Source organism: Dipodomys ordii, unplaced genomic scaffold, assembly GCF_000151885.1.
Source record: "Dipodomys ordii isolate 6190 unplaced genomic scaffold, Dord_2.0 Scaffold77, whole genome shotgun sequence".
Taxonomy (NCBI): Eukaryota; Metazoa; Chordata; class Mammalia; order Rodentia; family Heteromyidae; genus Dipodomys; species Dipodomys ordii.
This window is the reverse complement of record NW_012267293.1, coordinates 2,057,360-2,080,366: the sequence shown is the minus strand read 5'-3', so window position 1 is coordinate 2,080,366 and position 23,007 is coordinate 2,057,360. Positions and strand designations below refer to the sequence as shown.

The window sequence follows — 23,007 nt, the reverse complement described above, 5'->3', positions numbered from 1 at the left end:
CCAACAGCGACCATGCACCTTCCCTTCCGGTGGTCCATTATGGGATGACAACTCAGAGAGGGAGGGCTGATCGCTCATCCTGCCGCCTTCACGACGGTCCTTCTATGTGTGTCTCTATGAAGTGTGTAACTGTATCCCAATGACTCAGCTAATAGACTCCCATAACAATAAAAGCTCTTAAATGCGGCTTTAATAGCTAGGATTCAGGTGCATTTTATAGATTTTTGCATGCACAGGTTATAAAACTAGTGAAAAAATCTCTCTGTAGGACAAATTAGGACTTTTGATACAGCCTTTGGATACATACTGCTTACCTTGCTCTTCAATATGTTGAGCCTCAGTATTCTCAGACCTGAAATTGTTACGTGATGTTGACTTAGTCAAGCCTTACTTAAAATGCTCTTCCCATATAAGAGCAGGCTTGTACACTAAATAGCCACGTTTCAGAGCTGGGTAGGTAATAGATGCTTTGGAAATCTATGCATTTATTTCCAGTCAAACATAATTTCTTAAGTAGCCATAAAATGTGAATGAATTCTGAACTTTTTTTTTGGAACCTGATTTAAACAAATCAAATAAACAAGTTTCCCAGAAGAGAGATCAATACAAGGAAGAAAGATGTCTGACTCATGAAGACACTCCTTGGCTACTGAAGATTTCTTCTTGCATTTAAAGCTTGATTTCCTTTGTTAAAAAGATTACCACAAAGTTGATCAAAAACTCATCAATTGCAAAAGGGCTTGTGTGATTCATGCATCATACTGGTCATGGTATAGAGCAGTTTCTTAAAAGAGCTAAAGCTAGATCAAATCCTTTAGAAATAATTCTACCAATCCACAGTTGCTGCCTGCAGCTGTCAGTTTTTACTGTATGATAAAGAATATCCACCTCTTATCCCACACAGCAATGGACTAAATAAGATACTAGTACATGCCACTTTTAACAATAAAGCCTAAACTAATCATTTAGCAAGTCCCAGACCTGTCATATCACGGTGAACTGACTCCAAAAGCAGTAAGCACAATAGAGCTGGGAAGAAAATAGAATTCATAATATTCTGAAATTTTCAGTGAATACACTAGATTAAAATGAATGAGGAAAGGACACACATAGTTAGAAGTGAATGGTGTACAGATTTTCTCTGAGAGTTGATAGCCTTAGGCACGTGAGACGAAGGATTTGTGTATTAAGCTCCACAGGGAAGTTACAAGTCACCTTGTCCAGTGTGAAGAGCAGAAGTTGAAAGAGGTTTGAGGCAGTTGACTGGAATCCTGGTACCAAGTAGGGAGATCATTGGTTCATTCAGGGAACAACTGTTCTCTGAACACTAGCTACACCCTACCAGGTGTTATTCTAGATGTGGGGCATGGAATGAAGCAGTCAGAGAAAACTCTTACTCTTGCAAAACTTCTGTTCCAGGATGGAAAAGAAAAGGCAGAACTACTAGGAGTGAGTAAATTGTGTCTCATGCAGATTGTACAAGTGAAAGGCCGGAAACAGAGGGGGACAGGCCTAAGTAGTAGGTAGGTCAGCATTGGTTTCCCATGTGTGAGCCCAGCTGGAAGGAGATAGGAAAAGAGGGCCACTCAGAGCAGAGCTTCATGGACAAGCACCAAAGTCACTGTGCCTGGCTCAATGTGCCTGGAACAGAGGAGGGCCAGGGGATGAAGTGGGCTATGAGCAATGGAAGCAGCAAGCAGGTTACTCCATCCTGGGCATTGGCTTTCATTCTTCATGAAATGGGGAGACGTGGTAGGCTTAGAACCTGATCACCCATACATCCCGTGTGGCTTTGACCTGGGCAGCACTGGGGGGATGTGTCACCTGACCTGGTGTTCCCCCGCCATGGCATTCCTTCCATGCAGGATGGTCTGAGCCCAGGGAGGGACAGAACAACAGACTCACATAGAGCTCAGGGGCTCTAGCCTCAGTGCCCTCTCAGTATGACAGTAGCTCAGTCCCTCTTGAACATGAGACTATTCAATGGCTTCCCCAGAGACAGAGGAGAGTCCTGCTTGAGTGACGTATTATCCCCCTTCCTGTCACAGTTGGTTTTCTGTATCTGCTCAATTGAGCCAAGATGCCCACTTTTTGGTCAAACACTACTTAGAAATTTCTGTGAAGAACCAGACACAATAGACATTTGACCATTCAATGGAGTACAGCAGACAATGGCCCTTTGTAACATGAAAGAGCCATGTCTAATCAGCTGAAAATCTTCGGAGTGAAACTGGGGTCTAAGGGAAAGAATCCATGAGTAAAACTATCCCTAGTTGCAGATGACAATCCTATATTTAAAGGACCTTATAGATTCCTCTTCCAAGCTACTAGCAATAATTCAAAACTTGGTGAAGTAGCAGGTATAAAATCAACCCACAAAAATAAAATTAGTAGCTTTTCTGCATGGCAGAAATGAAAAGATTGAGATTGAAATCAGGAAAGTAACTCCATTTGCACTGGTCCCCAAAAAACAAAACAAAACAAAAACCTAACCAATGATGTGAAGGATCTCTACAGTGAAAACTATAAAAGCTTAAAGAAGAAATCAAAGAAGAGCGGGGGTGGGGGTGGTCGGGGGGTGGTAGTGGTGAAGGAGTGTAGCTGAGGAGGTGGGAGGGAAAGGATGGTAGGGGAAAAACAAAGGAGGAGGCAACAATGATGGATAAGAAATGTACTCATTACCTTGCTCATGTACCTGTAAGCCCTCTGTACAGTATTTTCACAATAAAACACAATTTAAAAAACAAAAATAAATCAAAGAAGACATAAGGAAGTAGAAAGACCCTTCCATGCTCTTGATCTGCAGAAGTAACATCATGAACATGGCAATACTGCCTAAAGCAATCTACAAATACAATGCAATACCCATTAAAATCTCAACCTCATTTTTCAACAAGATAGAGAAAAAATCCAAAAATTCATATAGAACCATACAACACTCCAAATCCCAAAAGCAATTTTTAGCAGAAAAAGTAGTACTGGAGGTAGAACAATACCAAACTTCAAACTCTATTACAGAGCTATAGTCATGAAAACAGCTTAATACTGGCACAAAAACAGGCCTGAGGACCAATGGAACAGAATAGAAGACCCAGAAATACACCCACTGACGTATATCCATCTAAATTTGATAAGGGAAGAAAGACAGCCTCTTCAACAAATGGTTCTGGGAAAACTGGATATCCACATGCAGAAAAGTGAAAACTGGACCATTATCTATCACTTTGCACCAGTATCAATATGAAATGGATCAAAGACTTCAATGTAAGACTTGAAAGCATGAAACTATTACAGGAAAAAGTGGGAGAAACAGTACTCCTTGGCACAGGAAAGAACTTTCTGAGTAAAGATTCAGAAACACAGCAAATCAAAGAAAGACTTGATAAATGGGACTGAATCAAACTAAAAATTTTCTGCATGGCAAAAGGCATAGCCATTAGGCTTAAAAAAAAAGCCTAAAAATGGGAGAAGGTATTTGCCAGACACAACAGAAAATGGCCTAATATCCAGAATATTCAGAGAACTTAAAAAACAAACTTAAACCCAACAACCTGACTGATAAATGAGCTAAAATGAGTCTTCTCAGAAGGACACATGGCCTATAGAAACATGAAGAAATGCTCACCATCTCTGGACATAAAGGAAATGCAAATCCAAACAACACTGAAATTCCACTCACCCCAGTTAGTATGGCCATTATCAAGAAAACAAATGATAACATATGCAGGCAGGGATGCAGCCAAAAGGGAATCCTAATACATTTTTGGTGGGAATATAAACTTGTTCAACCACTCTGGAAAGCAGTGTGGAGGTTCCTCAAAAGAATTAAACAGGGCTGGGAAGGTGGTTCAGTGGTAGAGCGCTTGCCTTGCATGCATGAGGCCCTGGGTTCAATTCCTCAGCACCACATAAGCAAAAAGAAAAAAGCCAGAAGTGGCGCTGTGGCTCAAGTGGTAGAGCGCTAGCCTTGAGCTGAAGAGCTGAGGGACAGTGCCCAGGCCCAGAGTTCAGGCCCCACAACGGGACAAAAAAAAAAAAAAGAATTAAACATAGAACTACCCTATAATAGACAATTCCACTCCTGGACATTTATCCAATAGATTATAAACCATGATACAGTAAAGCCACCAACACAACCGTGTTCACTGAAGCACTATTCACTTTAGCCAATGTATGGAATCAGCCAAAATGACCATCAACAGATGAACGGATCAAGAAAATGTGACATATACATATATGCACACACATACATATGCACAACAGAATTTTACCCATCCATTAGAAAGACTGATATTGTACAATTTGTAAAGACAGGGAAAGACCTGGGAAAACTTATGGTAAGTGAAGTAAGTCAGGCCTAGAGAAACTAAGAATCCATACTCCCCTTATACACAGAAGCTAGACTAAACTTATAAGTGTATAAGTAAATCCATTGAGTGATGTGCAAGTGTACACAAATGAATGCACCACCTGAAACATAGTACACTTAAATAATATAATTCTCTAGAAAGGCAAAGTCAAAGTTCAACAAAATAAACACCAGGAATTAAGAACTCAAAAAAGGTGGAGTGGAGTCAAAGGGAAAAAGGCTGACAAATGAAGAGGAGAAGAGGGGAGAGTGCAGTCAAGAATACACATTGGATCCAATGTGTATCCTACAAAATTAAAAAGAGTGAGGAAAGGGGTGGGTGGGTAGAGATGGGTGAGAATGTTGAAAGGGGTAACGCTGATCAAGATATATTGTATTCATAAACTGCTTTGTTAAATGGAAACTCCTTTGGATAACTACTTAAGTGATAATTTTTTTGGTCCGGTCATGGGGCCTGAACTCTGGGCCTGGGCGCTGTCCCTCAGTTCTTCAGCCCAAGGCTAGTGCTCTACCACTTGAGCCACGATGCCACTTCCAGCTTTTTCTGCTTATGTGGTGCTGAGGAATCAAACCCAGGGCCTCATGCATGCAAGGCAAGCACTCTACCACTGAGCCACCTTCCCAGCCAAGAGATAATTTTTTAAATAATGTGCAAAGATGAAAAAACAAAAAGAATCCTTCTCTCACATCCTTCAGATTCCAGCTCATTCTTCAACTCCAGAACTGAATCCTATGCAACTTACCCAGCAGATTTTACATGCCCAGGATTGGTTTCACAAGCCAGTTTCTTCAAATATGTATGTTTGCATGTGTATGTGCATGCATGCATATGCACACACATGTATGTATATACCTGTGTTTTGTATACATTATTTGTGTGCTCATGTATGTATAGTACATAAAAATATGTACATAAAAGCTTGTTTGTTGTGCATGCATGTGCAAAGATAAATGCATGAGTGTACAGTGTGTAAATGTACAGCATATATGGATGTGTTTGCATAATTTATGTAGAGATGTGCATAAGCATACACAAATGTGTACAAACATGTACTGATGTTTTTACCTATATTTGTGTATATATATGTGTGTGTATATACACAGTGCAGGGATTGTGAGTATACATTTGTGTTTGTTTATATATTTAAACAAGTATGTGTGTATATGAATGAATACCTGTTTATATATGTGTTTGTATATATAAATACGTGTTTATACACATATTTGTGCATATGTATGTTTATACATGAAAATATCTCTTGTTCTAAGAAGAACCCTGGTCTACATCCCTATGATTCCTTTGCTGTTAGCAATACATACCTTTGAATGCTTGAAAAATAAAATCTTAGGTTATCTTTTGGGAAACAATAACTTTTGGGGATCTTTTTCTTTTTAAATACTTGAGCTGGGAATGAGAAACTGAAGTCCTCCTTGTCATTGACTTCATATTCCAAAATAAAGTTCTGGCCATGCCCCTCCCTTCTGCCCAGCCTGGCCTGGGAAGGTGTCCCCCAGAGCCCGTTGCAGGCAGGCCAACGGGTCCCGCAGTGTCATCAGAGATACCTCAAGCTCCCTCTCAGCGCCCAGCCCAACCCTCCTGTGCCACAGGGCCTCTCCTTGCTCCTTCTCTCCTTGTGCTAACAGCTTTGTACATTAGCTCTTACCTACCAGGAAAAAATATTCCTTAGAGTGATAAATTAGCATGCACATTCCTTCTTACACGTGGAAGAAAATCTATCCTAGCAACAGCCACCAAATCAACTGCCATCCAGCAAGCATCTCTGCTGTTTTCTTGGGCTCTGAGACATGCAGACTGTCCCAGGTTCTTTTTAAGAAACGCATCATTAAGCGAGACAGGAAGGGAAGCTGCTGTCCCGCCGCCGCTGCTGGAGGAGAGTGGGGCCCTCACTTGGCCACAGACACCTGCTCGGTGGATGTTTTAATTTGTACATGTGACCAGCTCAGGTGACTGGGCCTGGGCGTTTGGTAGAAGGGGACACCCTGTGGGTCCTCCCATGAGTCCTCAGAGCAACCAGCCAGTAGGCAGACCAACCTTGCCTGGACCGCAGGCAAGTGACAAGAGGGGCTGAGGCCATTGGTCCTGTCTAAGCACACAGGCAAGCAGAGAAACGGGAAGGTGAGCAAACCCAGACCACCGAGGCGTCTCTCAGTCCATGCTCTCTGGGCTGCCATGGCTTCACATTCAGCAGGAAAAAATAAGGCCTCAAAGTTGATGCAGAGAAATGGAGAGGCGGGAGAGAGTTCAGGCAAGAATGCAATGCATATCCTACAAAAGTAGGAAGCTCAAGGGAAGTGGGGGAGGGGTGGGAAGGGTGGGAATGCTGAGGGGATGACATTGATGGAGACACATTCATAAACTGCTTAGCTAAACGGCGACTCCTTTGTTCAACCGACTTAAAGATGATTTAAAAAATAACAATACCCTTCTCCCATCTCCGAGCCCCAGGGAAGGTTTCCCACTGGAAAGACTCTGGGAAGGGAGCTCGGGTTCTCTGCCTGGAGCACTGGAAGGAAGCTGCCCTCCCCCCTCGGGTGAAGCCGGCCCACACTTCCACAGCTGGGGAAGGACGGGAATACTGGAGACACCTGGCTGTGCCCTGTATAGACCTATGACGTTAGCAGGGGCCCAGGCCTATAGAAATGGTGTTCCCTCACAGTTCGCCCTCCACAGGGCAAACCCTCCCTCTTCCCTTCTCAAGCATGGAGCAACGGATTTCAAGGGTTGGATTTAGGGATGCAGAGAGTGGTCTGGAGTGGTCTCCGTCCTGTGGTTGCCATGGATACCACTGGAGGCTACTCTAGAGGACGGCAGAATGCCTGTCATGTGCGGGGCATTAAGTCCTGTGGGACACTGTAGCCAGTGCCGCTGAGGGCTGCTGAGGGCTACCATGAGGCGGGGCCTCGTGGGGACGCTGGGCACTCCAGCCGGCTGAGGTGGAGTCCAGCTCTGGGTCTTCTCTCCAGAGAGTGGAACTGCAAGACACTCTCATCAACAAGTTTTGAATCACAGTTACACATTGTTTTACCAATCGCTGCCACGGACGGAGCTGCAGGGGCTCCTGCTGAGGACATGGGGCAGTGGGGCCCTCCCACGCTCCCCGCTGTAACCCAAGGTGCTGGCTCTGGGAACAGGCGACGCTCCGGTGCGACAGAGAAATAGTGGACTTTTGTTTACATAAAATGACCTTGACCTTGAGTCCCAATTTGGACATATGTTTTACATAAAGGCCAGGGGAGCTTGGACAGTTTCTTACCACTATGTAACACATCCACGCAAAAAGAGAAAAGAAAAGCTTCCTTTAGAAAATACAAATTCCCTTCTGTCTAACCACCTCTGTATCTTTCCGCTCATTTTAGGGCTTCTGCACACTGCTAGGAGCCTGTAACTCTGAAAACGCTCAGGCTGCATCTGTGAAGCTCCCAGCTAGAACGTGGAGGGGACGCGACCCACTGGGGATGCCAGCAGCCCTTGGTGGTGACAAGAAGTGTCCGCACCTCTGCAGCGTGCTGGCTCTGATCCACCTGCGTAATATGGACCAAAGTCTGTGCAGTTAAGTCTGCTTCCGCATGGTGAATACCAACATTTGCTCTACATAAAAGAATGAAAAAGCTACTCTCCTAATTCACAGATCCATGGCTATAGGACAAAAGAGATCATTTTCAAAGAAAAATTCATAATTATCTTTTTTGAACACCAATCCCAATCTCAATAATGGCCCTGGGAAAAACTATACATTTGTTCCTGTCTGTGTGCCTCTGTGTGTATTTTCCCATCAAGCAAAGGCTCATTACCATTGAGGGAGATTTCAACACAGATCTCAGCCCTCCAGCATTTCTGATTTGGTAACCTGGAGTAGGGCTGTGAATTCCATTTCTAGCACGTTCTCAGGGGATGTTGATCATCTCACTGTGTCAGGCCCTGACTTCTCCGAATCATAGGGAGTCCATAGTTAATTTATACACTTTCCTTCTCCTTCGTGCAAGGAAAGCCCCGCCCCCACCATGGGTAGTGTTTTGAAGTAAATACACTGGCTATTTACTCAGCATTGAATTGGCTCTGGTTTCAAGAGTCTCAGGGGCTGGACGCTGAATTGGTCCTTTTCACAAAGGCCTGCTCCTGTGTTCTGCAGGAAGCAGAGGAGGTGAGAGGTTGGTCGAAGCTCACTGAGATTCTAACCCACCAGGATGAGGAACAATACACCTAGTTGTATCTATAGGAGTGAGTTTAATCTACACAATGATGTGTTCCTAAAAGAAGGCATGGAGGTCTCATAGAACACTGGGCACAATTCTAGGAGGATCTGGGATCCAGGGCAGCCTGGAAAGATCTGTTGCTGAGCCCCCATATCAACAGAAGAAGTTGAGCGCTATTGCCCATGCTTGCCATTCCTGTTAGGACAAGAGGTCTGCAAGGTAGGCGACAGCCCAGGCACACAGGCAGGAAGCAAAGCAATACCTCAAAAATAACCATGTCAGCCGGGTGTGGTGGCTCACACCTGAAATCCTAGCTACTCAGGAGGCTGAGATCTGAGGATTGTGGGTTGGAGCCAGCCTGGACAGAATGTCTGTGAAGCTCCTATCTCCAATGAATCACACACAAAGAAAGCCAGAAATGGAGCTGTAGCTCAAGTGGTAGAGCAGTGGCGTTGAGCACAAAAGTGCAGAGACAACACCCAGGCCCAGAGTTCAAGCCCCGGGACTGGAAAAAAAAAAACCTTCTCAGAAAAGGGCCAGAGGCATGAGTCAACAGCCAACCAACCACAAGCACAGAGTTCAAGCCCAGGTACCACCAAAATCTAACCAAACAAAAAGCCTGCATTCTTGGAGGGCTTTGCTGGACTGTTCTATTCACAACTACACACTTGTCCCTCCTCCCCTTGCCCCGCTCTCTCCTTTGCTATGGTGCTCATCAGTGGGTGATGCGTTCTGCGTCCAACTGCCCACTTGCTGTTCTCTTCTCTGTGAGATCCTGTTCAAGAGCACATGAACAGACTGATGACCGTCCTCTCTCATCTCCTCACCCTGATCCCAAGGCAGCCCTGTGCTGGGGCATCTAGCTGCCTTTATAATTGCTCTTGTAGCTGTCAGAACTGTGGGTGCCTGGATTATGTGTTCATATTCTAGAACCTACACAGTGGCCCAGACACTGCTCACTCATGCTCCTTGTACTCAGCCCAGCCTCCAGGCTGACAAGGAAAGCCTTTAGGAATGTGTGTGTGTGTGTGTGTGTGTGTGTGTGTGTCTCACAATACCCACACACTTAGAATGCAAGGCATTAGACTTTTAAAAGAATATATTTGAAGTCAATATTGCATTGGAAAGATCTACATAACTGTTTGATGACTGAGAATGCTCCGTTCTGGTGCCAGTAATTCGACTACTCAGTGGTCAACGGATTCCACGTAGGGGCCAGGACGGGATGGCAGCATGCTAATCTTCTGTGAATATGTGGCTATCTGGAGACAGGTGCTTCGGGCAGGGCCGCGTGTGCCCCAGGGATGTTTTCAAATGATGATGATTGTTATTATTATTATTATTTTACCAAGGGTGCTCACTAGTGTAAGAAACCGGCCAAGCACTCTTCCTGTTCCACTCACATTGCCTCTCTCTGTAATCCAGACTCTCCTTTCAGACTCCTAGGAGAGTTGATTTTCTCTTCCCCAAAAGTTGAACTATCTGAGACGTGCGTCACATGTGTCACACGTGCAAGTAATCCTGCTTCTCTTTGAGTCTCAGAGCGCTTGCCTGCTGGCAGAATCTGGAGACCGATTCGCCATCTCACCAGCCCACCAAGGCGGCCTGTGTCGCAGCAGACTGTGTCCAGGTGCAGACCCGAGGTCTGCGTGGGCCCGCGGCGGGGGTGAGCCAGCCAGCCTCCTCCAAAGGCTACGCTTCGCTTTATAACTTGAGACGTGCTCTTAATTAGATAAGAAGCTCTGCTTCCTGTCGGGAACTCATCCACCTCTTCCAAGGACATATACTGAGTCTGTTTCTCGGCCTGTACTCTGCCTTACCTTTCTGCTCATTGGCTTCACTTTGTCTCTTAGCTTACGAAGAAAATGGTTTCTTTAGCTCATGGTGTTTGGAGGTTCAAGGTCTGAGAGTGACGGCAGGTGAGGCAGAGTTTGGACCCTGGCAAGGGCTGCTGGTGGTGGCTTCCTTCCGAGAAAGCTGCCCGAGCCTGGGGCCTACCGCGCGCCTCAGCCACACTCCCTGAGCCCAGGTTCTTAGTCTGAGAGTGAACATTAGGGTGACACCGAAATCTTGCCATGGTAAGATCTGAATTCCCTCCCAGAGGAGAGAGCACAGCCATGCCCAGGCCTTGGTGGGGAGAGACATCGTATTTCCCATCATGAGCTGGACTTGCACAGTCGTTCTTTTGTCCATCATGTTCCCGCAAGTGCTTTCCATGCATGCCGGGGACGGGCAGGTGACATCGGCCTGTGTGGGGACAGCCCGGTGAGCGGCCCCTCACAGGCTCCCTGCTGGGCGCAGGGCACTGCGGCCACCCCTGTGGGGCCATTTTGTATACTTTATACTTTTTTGTGTATTTTATACTTTTGTGGTCTGGAAACCACAAAAGAGCTTGATTGTGAAAAGAAAGAAACGAATCGCTGCAGCTGAGACAACCATTCTTTCAGCGTGAAAACTCTGCTTTGTTTTAGCTTGTGCGGTGAAAAGCCAAGACAGCAGCACACCAAAAGCAACTTAGGTCGGCTATCTCCCGTCCCCTTCCTGTCCACAGCTGCCTGTTCCCATGGGAGGGGCTCCTCTGGAATGGCCGCGGCCAGTGGGCACGCACGGCCAGCGGCAGCCAGCAGCCGCTACGCCCTGGAATGGCCGCGGCCAGTGGCCACGCACGGCCAGCGGCAGCCGCTACACCCCCGGGGAGACGGGCTTGTACACAGACACGTATTAGTCAGGAAGGCCCCTAACTATGGACTGGGTTATCCTGAGAGGGCCTCTTCATTCGGGGGAAGGCAAGCATTCACTCCACTCTGACTAGCATTACAGATCTCAACACCAGGAAGATCATGAAAGGAACGGCTCTGGCTCGGAGCCATTATGTCAGTCATCTCGGCGCTAACTTGAAGTGCAGCCTAACCAACTTGACTTTGCTCCAGCCATCTAAGTAAGACGTGATCTTCAGTGCCCAACTCTGGAGAATTTGGCTTTGTTTCCAAGGAACCACTGCAAAGAAGAGGTTGTTTGCTCCTGTCGGCAGAGTGGGGGACTAAACTTAGCCTCCTCTTTGCTGAGCCGCATGCTGACGCTTGAGACGCGCCCTGCGCCTTCATTTGGCTTTGGAGGTTGCTTTCCAGGCAAGGCCTCCTGCTTCTGCCCGGCTGGCCTCCCTCCTATGCCTCTGACCCACTCTGTACTTCTTCCATAGCCAGGATTACAGGCAGGTGCTACCACACCACTGCTACTCCTCTGTTCTTCCCACTCTCATTTTACACACATACACACACACAGTGCTGTGCTGTTTTCCTGGACAACTCAGACAGACCTATGTGGCCAGGTGGCCTTCTACAAGCCACCATCTCTATAGCAACCGAGCACAGCTGCCCACTGTACCCTGACCTTCTAACCCAGACTTGCCCCACCCCCGTGAGGTAGCCTGGCCCCTTGGCTCTGGGGCCCCTACCTTCTCAACGCTGCAGGTACAGTTTGCAAGTGTTTTAAGCTCTGTGGATGTGTGCAGGTATTTTTTTTTTTTTTACCATTTTATCTAACACTTTTAACCAAGTGCTCAGTGAGCACGTGCTGAATAAAGGCAGTTTAATTACATCCCTTACAGTGCTTAAACGTGCGCTGAGGAAATTGATGAGCAGGCCCTGAAGTCCTGACAATGAGCCTTCTCTGTAAGAGGACCTTTTTTGTTCGATAATTTTAAGTGAAAAGATGTAATTTGAAAAGTGCCTCATTAGTGAGACTCGCCCTCAAATGCAGATCTGGTTCTCAGACAGCAGGTTCGGGGGAGGGAGTGATCGGCATGACGGGAGGGTGGAGATGTGTGGACAGTGAGGTGCGACCCCTCGGCCACGCCCACGGCCACGGACAGGAGGCCCTGATGGCCGGCCGCTGGGGATGAGAAAGGAGTGGGAACCCAGGGAACTCCAGGAGTTCTCCCTGGGTCAGATAGTGGTTCTGCGGAGATGTGAGCAGGGGCCCAGCCTGCACCTGGCTGTAGGGGAGAGGGGGTGGGGCGGGGCCGGCAGGTGCAGGCAGCTCTGGACTGGCCCTGGGGCCGGGTCCTGCCCACGAACACGGCTGGCTCAGCTCCCACCCCTGCCAGCGGCTCCCGGGCCCCTGGATCTGCCCCACCTTCCCCCTGGCCAGGCCGAACCCCAGCCTTGCCCACACAGTGTTTTCTTGGCACCAACTGCCCCGCTTGCCTGGACAGTCAATTTCATGCTCAGAAGACAAGGTGTACTCAGAAGCTCCCGAGGCCATTTAGGTCACAGGGCTCCCATCCTGCCTTCCTACCTCAACCCAAACTCTCATGCCAAGGCAGAGTGCGACCAGTGCACCACACAACCAGGAGAAGTGCAAGGCTAAACCTACCATGGCCGCACCTCAGAGTGAGGCCTGGCCGCGCTTTTGTATTTTGTAAGAAGCTGCTCCCCCTCCCATCTTGGGGCAGCACAGAGACGCGAGACAGGTCCAAGCAGCCACAGAGAGCCCGGAGGACACACCAGCTCTGACGTGTAAACATCGTCACATGCTCTCGCTTGCTTCAGGGATGAGTGTGTGAATCGGTGGCCCGTTTCCTCCAACTGGCTCCTAGAGGGGTTCACTCTGCCTGGACATTTGTATAACATTTAGTTCTGACACGCATTTGCATGGCTTCAGAGAAGATTGTGTGTGTGCATGCACGTGTGTGTGTGCACACGCGTGTGCTAGCTTCTACCGGAGTTTGGACCACAGTCTTGTGCTGGCACTCAGCACCTCCTCCCCTTCCCCCCCCCATGATGCTCTACCATTTGAGACACATTCCTAATGCTAGCTTTTTGTTGGTTCATTAGCGATAAGAGTCTCCCAGACTCACCTACCAGGGCTGGCTTTTGAACCTTGGTCCTCAGATTTCAGCCTCCTGAGTAGCTAGGATGACAGGTGTGAGCCACCAATGCTCAGCAAAGTTGCAGGTTTTTAAGATTACAAATAACTGGTGAGAATAGCATCCCATTTCATTATAATCCTCTCTATACCATTGTTTAAAAATGTAGCTGTTGTTTGAGGATTGTTCTGTAATTGGATGGCTGCTTGTTGTGGTTCGTTTGTTTTAAACAATGCTCATAGACCCAAAGGGACAACCTTATATTCCACATCTTGGCACAAATTACATTCCCCTGAGGGTTTTTTTTTTCCTGGGAGCAACTAACCTCAGGCAAGAAGGTAAAAGCTGACAGGTCCCGGCTGTCACCCGGGACAATGCCGCTGCTCACCTAAACACAGAACACAGGCAGAGCTTTGCTTTTCCCACCGTTGGAACGTGATTATAAGAAACCAACTTTCCATTTTTCTAAAATGCCTTCTGGATTTCATAGCATGTTCTTTGAAGTAAATATTTTACTTCTAATGGATACAAGCGGAAACATCACCAAAACCTCATCACACTTTCTGGCCACAAAACCTTAGCTAATGTGTAACTCTGGGTGTACCAAATGCTACAGAACTCAGAGGAAAAGGTGCCCAGCCCTCACCCCACCTCCCTTCCCTGGGGGCAGAGCGCAGATGCACCTCGTTACAAGTGTCTAAAGACCGACAGCTTACAGAACCCCAGAAACACAGGTCCTGTTCTTTGTTTGCCTTAGGTTAACAGTTTTCAGGCACGCGCAGTGTGTGAGCTCTGGAAAGCTGCAGCCACACGCGGCAGCTTGGCTGCGAATGAAGGGGTGAGGGAGCTCTGTGCGAAGGATAGGAGCCATTTGCCATAGGGCAGTGGAGGGCAGAGCACAAGCAGCGGCACTGAATTCCGCAGACGGAGGTGAGTACTATGAGCATTTACTGTCCCTCAACTCTAAGTACTAAAGTGACCTAGAACATAGGACAGAGAGGGTCTGAAAGGCCCCCCTCTCTCCCTCCCTCTCTCCCTCTGAGTAACTATGAGAAAGCCACTTACTCCATGGACTTATTTTATTTATAAAATCAGGCATAGGGAAGTGGCGCTGTGGCTCAAGTGGTAGAGCACTCGCCTTGAGCTGAAGAGCTGAGGGACAGCACCCAAGCCCAGAGTTCAAGCCCCACGACCAAAATAAATAAATAAAATAAAATAAAATCAGGCATAGTGGGCATAGTGGCTCCTGCCTGTAATCCCAGCTACTCAGGAAGCCAAACTTGGAGGATTGTAGTTAGAAGCCGGCTCAGGCAGATGAAAAGTCAGCAAGCCTCCATGTCACCCAGCAACCCGGGTGGCTACATTTGTAAACAGTTGGGGGAGGTGTGGGCAGGAGGGCAGCCATCAAGGCTGGCCCCTTGGAGGCTGCATTCTGTGAGCCCAGAGATCTTGTCCAGCATTCCTTCTGAGTAACAGATCCACCCCACAGAGTGTCGTTCTGCTAGCTTTTAAGCTATCTGGGACAAAGAATAAATGAGAAGGTGCAAGATGACAACAAGACCAACCACCAACACCCCCAAATGAACAAGAATGCCAGCACAGGGGCAGCCGCACACCCCCACCCTGGCATCTCCACTCATGGGCGCTAGACATTAACGAGCTGGCAGCTGCTCCTGCCCCTGCCTTTGCCTTCAATTCAGTCAATTATGGGATTTCCCTCCCTAGGAAGAAATCTCTTGTTTGAAATGAAGTCAATGGAAAACTGCATTTATTTCCCAGCCACATTTCTGCAACGCATTTCCCCTGAAGTGAACAACTTTTCTACACCGAGACACAAAGGAGACTTTCTCCCTGAGACAAACATGCATAATAAGCAGCGTGACTCATGTGGAAACTGATTTCCGGCACAGCAGAGTTGAAGCTCCTTGGAGCCACTCCCCAGAAGCACCGCTGACACCTATTTCAGACACCCACTTAGAGCTTCTGGAAGCCAGCAGAGAAGCACTACTCAGGAAAATCTACCAAGATATGAAAAGAATGGCAGGTGTCAGTAGTACCAGCACACCACAGATCCTCCCAGTTCAGTGGGCAGACACCACACAGCAGCAGCCAAGAACACAGGGCCCCTCGCCCACAGGCTAAGGACACAGGGTCCCTCTCCTCCAGCCCAAGGACACAGACCCCTCAGACCCTAGGCCAAGGACACAGCCCTCCCTCCCTCCCCCAAGCCAAGGACGCAGGTTTGCTCTCCCAAACCAAGGACACAACCAGCCTCCTCCAGGCCAAGGGAACGGCTCTCTCTCCCCTAGACGAATGCCATAGTTCTTCCTCTCCCAAGCCAAGAACACAGATAGCCTTTCCCCTAGACCAAAGACACAGGGCCACACACCCAGACCAAGAGCTCTACCCCACACCACAGTCATAGGACTCCTCTCCAATGACATGGCCTCCTTCTCCAGCACATAGCCAGTTGGCTTTCTTTCCAGGACCAGAGAAATTCAGTGTTTCTTATCTTGCTCCCAAACACTTGTCGATCAGACTAAGTGCCAAATGAACATAGAACACTGTCAAGAGATCTTTTCTCCAATTGATCAGCAAAAAGTTGGAAATGGAGCTATAGTACAAGTGGTAGAGCAGTAGCCTTGAGCACAAAAGCTCAAAGACAATGCTCAGACCCTGAGTTCAAGCCCTTAGACCAGCACACATACACAAAAAAACTTCTGTGTGGCTTAGTGTGTCCTGAGCAAGCTTCTGAAAGCATTCCAAGGTGTAGTAATTATGTGTAGGAAAGGGAAGAGATGAAGATCCTTCAGTGCTGTTGTCACCCTAGTGAGTGATCATCCCAAAGCTATTCCTCCCTGTGCAATACCAGCCAGGGCGCTGGGCATATTTGTGAGGACAGGTGCCATTAAACAATACACACAGAAGCTAGCCAAACCAATAAGCAAATAGCAACACAGCCCTGCAGAGGGGGAGAACCACATGTATTGTTGCTGCATTAACTAATGTATCATTTTCCAACAATAATTATGACTCAAAAAGAGGAAAATGCAACCCCTACACAGCGTAGATGAGAAGAGACAAAAAACAAATAGGTTGGTAGTAATATAAACTTGTTCAGCCACTCTGGAAGGCCGTATGGAGGTTCCTCAAAAGAATAACATAGAGCTTCCCTATGACCCAGAAATTCTACTCCTGAGCATTTATCCAATAGACCACAAACCAGGCTACATTAAAGCTACCAGCTCAACCATATTCATTGCAAAATTGTTTACCATAGCCAAGATATGGAATCAACCCAGATGCCTCTCAATGGATGAGTAGATGAAGAAAATGTGGCATATATACAAAATAGAATTCTATCCTTTCATCAGAAAAAATGATATTGTACCATTCATAAGGAAATGGGAAAACTTGGGAAAAATTATAGTAAGCAAAGTTAGCCAGACCCAAAGAAACATAGGTTCCATGGTTTCCCTCATTTGCGGTAACTAGAATGTCCCTATAACAAAAATCTACAAGTAAACATACTGAATAGTAAAAGAAAAAAAATTACACTGAGACATGATAAATTGTACAGGTCTCAAGACATTCACACAGTGAGACCAAAGGAAGATATTTCTAGGAGAGGACCACAAAGGCTCAATAGCTATGTGCATATGACCATATAAAATAATATTTATTGAAATGAACTCCAAGAAAAAGAAGCCAGAGTTTTTGTTGTTGTTGTCTTCTTTACCTTTTGTCTTGTTTGTAGTTTTATTGGTTTTGGGGAGGATAAGGGTAGGCACAGAAATGGTGGAACAAAGAATGAACAAATGCAGCCGTAAAACTCGATAAACACTGTTGTAAACGACCTATACAACTTGTAGGTCGGGATGGGAAAGAAAAACTGGAAGAGGGTGAGGGAAGGGGTAACACTGTTACATAAGAAATGTACTTGGCTGGGAATGTGGCTCAGTGGTAGAGTGCTTGCCTAGCATGCATGAAGGGCTGGGTTCTATTCCTCAGTACCACATAAACAGAAAAAGCAGGAAGTGGCCCTGTGGCTCAAGTGGTAGAGTGCTAGCCTTGAGCTAAAGAGCTTAGGAACGGCACCCAGGCCCAGAGTTTAAGCCCCATGACCAGGAAAAAAAAAGAAATGCACTCATTACCTGACTTTTATAACTATAACTCCTCTGTAACATCTATCTATCTATCTATCTATCTATCTATCTATCTATCTATCTATCTATCTATCTATCTATCTATATATGCGCCAAATAGGTAAGAGCTACTTGTGAAGGTTATCAAATGTTAAACTCAACACAGGAAGGCATCAAACCAGCCATCATAAATGCATTCACAGAACAAAAGGAAGTGACAAGAAGTAAAAGAACAAAGTAAGCCAGGTGCTGGTAGCTCACACCTGTAATCCTAGCTAGTCAGGAGGCTGAAATCTGAGGATCACAGTTCAAAACCAGCTCAGCCAGGAAAGTCTGTGAGACTCTTATCTCCAATAAAGCACTAGAAAACTGGAAGTGACGCTGTGGCTCAAGTGGTAGAGTGCTTGCCTTGAGCTGAAGAGCTGAGGGACAGCGCCCAGGCCCAGAGTTCAAGCCCCATGACCAACAACAACAAAAAAAGAACAAAGTAAAAGAAGGTAAGATAACAATCTCACATCAAGAAGAGAGCATCAAGAAGAGAAAAATTGTGAAAAGAGATGGGTAGAAGCTATGGAACTGGAACGTAGAATTAAAATAAAAAGTTCAGCAGAGGGCTCAGCTGGGAGGGAGCTGGTGACAGAAGGAATGCGCAAGCTTGATCAATGGAGGTTTTGCAGGCTGAAGAACAGAGAACAGAATAAAGAGAAATTAAAAATGCCATGAGTCACACCAGACTGTGCATTAAGCAAATACCAGAAGGAGAAAAAGAAAAAGAGGAAAAATCAAATAAATAATGACTGAAAGATCCCCAAATTTTCTTGAAAAAAAATAGCAACTCAAGAAACTTGATGAACTTCAAATAGGACAAAATCAGAGACCTACAGAAAGATACTTCATGGCAAGAGTACTCAGAATGAAAGATAAAGAGAAAAACAGGATTCACAGGAGAAAAGGAACCTCAGTAAGTTGACAGATGACTTCTCAGCAGAAGCAATGGAGGCTGAAAAACAGTGGAGTACTGAAAGGGACAAAAAAGAAATCCTGATAGAATCCTATACCTAGCACAAGCCACCAAAGCTAAATGTAGATAAAGACTTTTTCAGATAAACAGCGATGAAGATGATTTAGTACAGTTGATCCTTCTTATAAGAAATAAAAGGCAAATTACCTGACTATAATTCAAGTCCACAGAAAGAAACACATGATACAAATACGGATGTGCCTTGACGAAATCGTTCTGAGTGAGAGAAGCCAGACACTCAGTGAGAAATGTTTTATCCACTTACACGAGTTTCCAAGAGAATCAAACTTTATAGAGACAGGAAGCAAATGTCTTTCCAAGATCTGAAGAGAGGCTGCTCAAGGAGGCAGAGTTTCAGTCTGACCAGACAGTGGCTGGGGCGGGAGAAGGGTGTGAATGAACTTGGGGCTATAGAGTGGTTCATTTAAAAGTAGTGAAAACGGACCTGGCATGGTGGCTTAGGCCTGCGATCCTAGCAGTGTGGGACGTGGAGATGATAGAGGATTGTGGTTCAAGGTCAGGAGCCTCCATCTCAACACTATGGTGGTGTGTTCCTGCTATTCAAGCTACAGAAGAGGCACAGTTGCTCAGTGTCATGGCAATGGCTGGTGGCCTACTAGCACTCAGCAGCCACCCTGGTGTTCAGAATGACTGTTGTGGCATTGCAGGCTGTGCTGGTGTTCAGCTGACCCTTACTTTATTGAACAACAGCCCTAAAGATCAAGCACACTGGACACTGGAGATTTGGATGTGGAATTTTTTTTAATTCCCAGTTGAAAAGACAAAAATTCTTATCTTAATATGGAAAAATTGTTCGCTGAGATGACTCAGATCTATAAGATCAAATCTTCCATCAGTGGAACTGTGAGGAAGGGAAGCAAATCCCTGCTATGTTCACTGTTGCATCGAAAACCGAACACTTCCGGTCACAGTGCTGAATGAAGACTGAGAGAGCGTTGAGTCACAGGCACTCTCTGGGGTCTGGGAAAGCATCCCCTGCAGCAAGGGAGGAAATGCTACCGTGTCTGCAGTGCTCAACAGGGGGTAGTAGCTCAGTTAAATGCCTGGTGCATGCAAAGCAGACTGCTATGAAGCTGCCACTATTCCATAGATAGACAAAAAAAGCACGTTATATGTTAAAAAATAGGCAAGTCCTGCGGAGAGAGGAGAACTTGCAGACAGTGGCGTGCCCAGGACCAACAAAAACCATCCACCAATACTGGGGCTGCTCCCCTTCTCCTCTGGTTGTGTGACAGCCGGAGAGCGTGAGCACTGCTCTTCACAGACTTCTGCAGATTGAGGTGCCTGCCCCTCTCGCAGTGCACGTGGACTGGGATGCGCCCTTGGATTCCACGCCAACCCCCCTGTTGAATTCCACCAGGACCTGACACTGCGCTAAGTGAAGTGCTGGCTGCCTTCAAGAAGTCTCATCAGCACATGCCGGTGTCCCCAGAGGCAAGAGTCTGCTCCACGCAAGCGCATTTGTGCGCACGGGTGGGGACACATGTCCATGTGTCTATACAGGTGCACATCTGTGTGTGCATGAGTATGAATGCACATTTGCATGTTGACATGGGCACAGCTATATACATGTCTATGTTCACACGTGTACCTCGCACGTGTATTCAGGCCCGTGTGCACATGTGCTTACACATGTATTCCTATGGATGCATATTGATGTGTTCACATATGTACACATGTTTGCATGTTGTGAGTGCTCACATGTGCATGAACATCTGTGTGCATTTGCATGTGCAGGTTTGTGTGTTTAAATGTATGTGTATTTATGTGTTCACATGTGCATTCATATATCTACTCACACACATGTATATCTGGGCATTCAGACACACTGCTAGTTACTTGCAGAAAACACTGATGATGGCCACACAGACACAGATAGTCTGGGGCCCAGGAGACAGTGAAAGCTAGGGAACTCTGTTCTGGGGTGAAATTCACAACCTAGCAAATGATTCCCTGTAATCAGACAGACACACAGACAGACAGACAGCAAGACCAAGCCCTCCAACAGCACAGGAATGGGGTCTGGAGTGGTGGTGTCCAGGTCTCCTCTTGAGAATGGCCACCGCAGGGGGCGGTGCATGAGGAGGTGGGGTGTGTGTTAGATCAACACGAGTGTGCCTTCCACTTCCCGCCCTTCCTGGGCGGCAGCTCCTTTTCCGTGGTTTAGAGGGTCCTGTGGGTGTGGCCGTGGAAAGCACACGGGAGCCCCTGTCCCTCACCCCTGCTGCCGGTCACCCCCGCCACGCACAGCCGATGCTGAGATGGGCACCAACTTCAAAGGGAGGCCAGAGTCCCCGGGAGCACACAGCTGACCGATGCTCTCGGCTAAGAACACAGATAAGAAGCCTACACATTCGAATGCTCAGGAGCGTTTAATGTGCTAACTCACTCCAAAGAGCACACCAGACTGCTTAGCTCCACAAACCTTGGCTGTCGGCCCAAAGCAACAAAGTGTGACCTGACCCTCGGGGGCCCTCGCTCTCCACATCTGCCTCCGGCTCCTGTGCAGCTGGTGCTGGGACGGAGACAGACAGACAGACAGACAGACAGGCCCGCGGCTGGGTTGAGATTTTCTCTGAGGAGATGTGGAGGGGGTGATCAGAGCAAGGAGGTGGTTTTTCAAGCCCCCAGATCAGATCAGCAGGCCAATGGATGGCTAGCTGTGTCCTCCAGTTCCCACATTTCAAGGCTCCTCCCCCTCCCCCTCCCCCTCCTCCTCTTCCCCCTCCTCCCCCCCCCCCCCCCCCCCCCCCGCCCGCATCCATTCAAGGCTGCACTGTGAGTAATCCCAGCTCCAGTATGGCTCCTCTGGCCCTTGCAGACAGATTCTGTGTGCATTTCGGAACTGGCTCAAGCTCGCAGGCTCAGGGCCAGAACAAACTGTGGGTGTTGCTGGCTTTGGTCCTTAAGCAAGCTCCACAGTCAGACGCACAGACTCACAGAGGCCCAGGCTGCGGGATCCTCACGAGCTCCCTCAGCGCGGTGGGTCAGGTCAGACGCCAGGCCCGGGGAGGGGACACCCCTTCACACACACAATGCGGCCGGTTGGTTGGATAAATAAAGCCCACTACCCACTCCTCCTCATCTAAGCCTAGAGTGTGAACACAGCCAAAGGCTTTGCCTGTGCCCCTACCTGCCCCCCATCTTATGGCACTCCCCACCCAACATCAGTGCCTGCTCCCCGTCAAAACTTCAAAGGGGGTGATGTTGCTAGGAGCTTCCAGGCAGCAAGGACAAAAGGGGACCCTGCAAAGATGGGCTGGATGGGTATCTTAGGACCCCTTACTGATGATGACCAGCGTGCAGAGGTCATTGTCTTGCTCTGAACTTCTGCATTCCTCTTCATCATACCATCAGCACCAGGGAAGACATGCAGAAGAACACGAAACAAACCTAGGAATGGCTCCTCTCTCTCTTACACTTCCTGTCCAGCCCTCCAAGCAGACCTGCGCCCCTCCTGAGATGGCATGCTTCCCCAAGTGCCCTCTCCCAATCCTTTCTCCTTCTAGGGCCTTCAATACCAAGCACACACTCCACCACTTCAGCCCCACACTTCACTCTTGTTTGGAATTTGCATGTTCCAAGCTCTGGCCTCCCAGGGCTGCAGGGCCTGGGTGCTCCCCCCCCCGCGACCCCAGCCTCCCCTCATCACCCACTGTATTTTGTCTTCCTCATGGTTTTTGCTCAGCTGTGACTCCAACCTGGCCAAGGCAGACTCAACTCAGACCCTTGGCTTGTCTCTGCCAGGAACAGAAATGGCTTCCCCAGGTCTTCCTGGGGAGTGCTCCTGAGCCTTGGCTGGAGTCCAGCTCCTCGGGGAGGACTCAGGATGCCTCTCGACCCACACAGCTCTCCTGTGCCACAGGAACCTCTTACACGCTGGCTTTCTTCAGGGAACTTGGCCCTTCCACAAACACAGATCCTGTGTGCGCCCTGCCCACTAACCCAGGCTGAGCACAGCCGATCTCCTGGTTGGATCGGAGGATGGGACCAGCGCCGCACGCGGGCCGCAGCAGCCCTCACGGGAGGCGAGGTGCAGATGCAGACACGCATCCTTCCCAGCCACGCGGAGCCCCGCTTGCCAACATCCACACGGGCAGCCGGCAGCCGTGGACGCGGACACATGGTTGTGTCTCAAGACAGTTCCCCCTTTGCCACAGAACCAGGAAAAGTTACTTGTTTGTATTTTAGGGACTTTCTTTCCAAAGCTCTCAGAATCCTGTCTTGTGAACATTTTCTACTAAATCCGGACATTTATTTCGCTAGTTTAGCAGCCAAAGCTGTTAGACGTAAATACCATCAATGATTCCCTGGCTGGAAGCACCTCCCTCGAGAGCCACCCCGTCTTCTCTGTGTCCTATTATGTTAC

At 47.7% G+C, this 23,007-nt stretch overlaps 1 protein-coding gene across 1 annotated transcript in view; it reads right to left on the bottom strand.

Annotated features, from left to right (window-relative positions):
• Positions 1 to 23,007, bottom strand: part of Pde10a (phosphodiesterase 10A) — a 178,251-nt gene that overhangs the window by 154,591 nt on the left and 653 nt on the right. The window lies entirely within an intron of this gene.